The sequence below is a fragment of the Petaurus breviceps genome, unplaced genomic scaffold (genome assembly GCF_028583685.1).
Source record: "Petaurus breviceps papuanus isolate PSGF00001 unplaced genomic scaffold, PetGlider_PUasm1.0 84, whole genome shotgun sequence".
Taxonomy (NCBI): Eukaryota; Metazoa; Chordata; class Mammalia; order Diprotodontia; family Petauridae; genus Petaurus; species Petaurus breviceps.
This window is the reverse complement of record NW_027186645.1, coordinates 7,046,282-7,049,924: the sequence shown is the minus strand read 5'-3', so window position 1 is coordinate 7,049,924 and position 3,643 is coordinate 7,046,282.

Sequence of the window (3,643 nt, the reverse complement as noted above, 5' to 3'; positions counted from 1 at the left end):
CTGGAGCTTTGAAGCTGTCATTTTCTTAGGGTACAGAGCTCCCTTGGGGAAATTACCTCTACCAAACCAGATCAGTAACTTGTAACTTTAGAGAGTTACCTAGGAAAACCAAGTATTGAATGACTTGCCTAATGTCACATAGTTAATAAAAGTTAGAGCCCAATTTGGAACCACATCTCCCTAAATCCATGACTAAGGTCTATCTACTACTCTGCCCTACCTCTATATGTCTCTGTGCATGTGTTTATGCATTAATTTCTTTCCTGTAAGAAGTTGTTTTCTATTGTGTACATACAGTCTAAGATAAGAATTATTATCATCATTTCTGTGCACAGTAGGGTTTTCCAAGCTTGTATGCACTTGCGAATATCCTTGTATTTCTGTGCAATGTTTCTTTGTTAATTTCTCAAAATAGTTATGAATACACTTGGATCTGAGTTTGAGAAATGTGTCTCAGAAGAGGCAAAGTATATACTTCAATTTTTGCACAGTCTCATTTGCCCTTTAAATATCTTGGAAGTGTCTATCTAATCACTCTGAAACGTGCTATGATGTAAAAATGCTGTATTAAATCTAGATTAATGAGAGTAATGTGATGCCTTGCTCTTTCTTACTTGAGTGATGCTCCACCAGCTGCAGTTTCTATTCTAGGCCCCAAATTTGGGCAATATCATTGAAGCCAGATGTAGGATCATGAAAATATGATTTTTCCTTCTGGAAGAAAAGTCACAGTTTCCTAGATAAATAGAGACAGTAAAAACACATTTCTTGTCCTAGACACAGCTGAATTTTTATTTTAAATAATGAATCAAACAACCATCCCAGTTTCATAGATGGTCCAAGACGAAAGTCTTTTAATTTCTGATTTAGATGCCTAGGTACTATTTCTAGCATTTTTATTAGCAATTAATGTATTCTTTCCTTTGTGGATGTCTTTTACAACTAATTATATGAAATGGTAATAATATAGTATTTCATTGATGGCCCCAGAATATGGAAACATAGTTTTTGTTTATCCTGTGGAATCTGTTGAAAAGAGACACATGTAGTTATGATTTTTATACTATATTCATATTAGTGGTACAAAGTGTGATACATATATGTGTGTATGTGTATGTATATATATGTGTGTGTGTGTGTGTGTGTATACACACACATATACAATGAGTATTCCACAAGAATTTGTTGCTAAAAACAGAATTGTAGGTTTCATCTGTCTGCCACCAATAAAGTCGTGGCATCTTTTTCATCATACTTTTAGTCTCATAGTTTTTAAACATTTATTGAATGTTGCATATATTTGAAGCACTGTCATCAGAGCTGGGGCTACAGAGAAATAGAAAACATAATTCATGAATCACGTGAGTTTACAGACTTGATGTAGAGTTAGACCACGAAAATAGAAAGATAAATAACTATATACAAGGTGGCCTATGTCTTGTCTTAGAATCATCACTCCTAAATTATCAGCAGAGAGCTGACCACAAGATGAGCTTCCCCCTCATTGTGTGTCATTCAGCAAACATCAGTCAAATGACTGCTTACTGGGTATGTTGTAGAGCACAAGTGTCAAATACATATTCACACAATGCTTTTGAGTGTGGCATAAGGCAAATTAAAAAATAAGGGGGAGATATTTAACAAAACACTTAAAAATGCAATACAATGTAGAAGATTTTTGTTGTTCATGCATTCAATTGTGTCTGACTGTTCCCCTGGACCATAGCACAACAGGCCCTTCTATACTCCACTATCTCTCAAAGTCTCTCCAAGTTTTTGTTTGTTGTTTTCATGATACATATCCATAGATGATAGCACATTTTAAAACTAAGTCAACTTGTATGGATTGGTGGTCCTCATTTCCATTAGAGTTTGATACTAACGTTGTAGTAGGTGTAACTCTTTGGGTATGGATTAGATAAATTGGACACTGAGGAAATTCCAACTCTTAAAATTCTGAGATTCTATGCTAAAGGAATGAATGGTATGGACAACAAGTATATTGGAAGAGAGTGACTACTTTGGGATTCTCTTTATTTCATAGGTCATAGAGTTTTAGATCTATAAGGAGGGTCCTTCGATGGTTCCTATTTAAACCTTCATTGACATCACAAGTTTACTAGATTTTCCAGTTTTCTCCTAGAGTAAGAGACATATTAACCTAATTTATCTAATTTTTTAAGACCTGCAAAAAACCATCTACTTGACCTTAATGTGATCAATTATAATAATTTTAAATTGTTTATATTGTTAATTAACAGGTATACCCTGAATGCTTAATGGACAGTGCTTTTTTTTTCTATGTTGGCAAGTTGTCCTAACATACCCTATTTTACTCAGTGTGCATGAGAGAGTGTTTGGTGTCATGGATTAAGGGCTCAATTAAGAAACAAAGCTGCAGTCCACACTTCCGCCCCTCAACTGGAAGATGAAGTGACAGCCAGTCAATATGTTACTTTAGCTGACTCCAGCATAAGAACTTCAGAAACCTTGGGTCCTGAAAGTTAAGTCATGATAGCTTATTAGTTGGCAGTTAAGAAATTCAAAGTGCAGTCTGTAAAGTAGAGGTTAAGGTGATAAAGCAATCGAGCCTTTTAACCCTTTAGAAGAAAGTAGATGTGGTGAGAAGGGGCTATTCACAATGGCAAATAATTAATTGAGTTTCTCTGTTAACAGGCAGGAGGTCAAGTATACATAACCACAGCAATTATATAGTCTGAATCCTAAAGAGCTGAGTCTTTGACTTGAAAGTTATTAGAAGAAATAGTTGGTGACTAATTAAAAGATTTTAATTCAGAAGTGTAGTGATGTGGTTTGAAAGATACTGTAGTTTTCACTTTTCAGCCTTAACCTTCAGCTCTATTGCCTTAGAGCATTATCATTATATTACATTGCATTTTCTTTTGCTAATTCATTTGATATATTTGTTTTAAATCTGTAAATGATAATTCTCTGATAGGATATTGATTCTCTATTTAATGATATCATAGAGTTAATTGAATCCAAGTTTTGGTAGACTTTTGTACATTAAAAGTTAATGAAAGTAAAAAATTATGGCTCTCACTGATATTTTTCAAATAGTAATCTCCACTTTACAATGTAGACACTGATGTAACATTTATACTTTTAATAGCTGAAATAAACAGGATTTGGGGAACTGTAACTTAATGAGAATAGAGATTAAAGATTGTTTTCCACAGGTATATAGCACAAAAGCTAACTATAGAAGTCAATCATGCGCAAAATCAAGATCCAAAAACAAATTTTGATACTTCCAAGTAACAAAAACACCTTGGAAGAATAAGCTTCTAAAATATATAGACTAGTGACTGGTGGTTCTTGAAAGAAAACTTGTAAAGGACCTGGAACATGGCTCAAGCAGTGCCATAAAGAATTAGGGAGGCGAAGTTGTACTCCAGCAGCTTTCCTCTGTCCCACCCCCTCGTGCCTTCTGCCCCACGAGCTCACCCCTGCAGCTTTGTCCAGCGCCCCAAATGGACTGCGCTTAGGGGAGGAAGGCCCCCCAGGCTAGGCCGCTCAGGGCTCCTGGCCCGCCACGCTTTAAAAAAGCGAAGCGTTCCTCGAGGCGGCACGGTGAGGCGTGGGCCCCTCCGCTTTCCGTCCTTCCTCTAGCCGGGGCTCT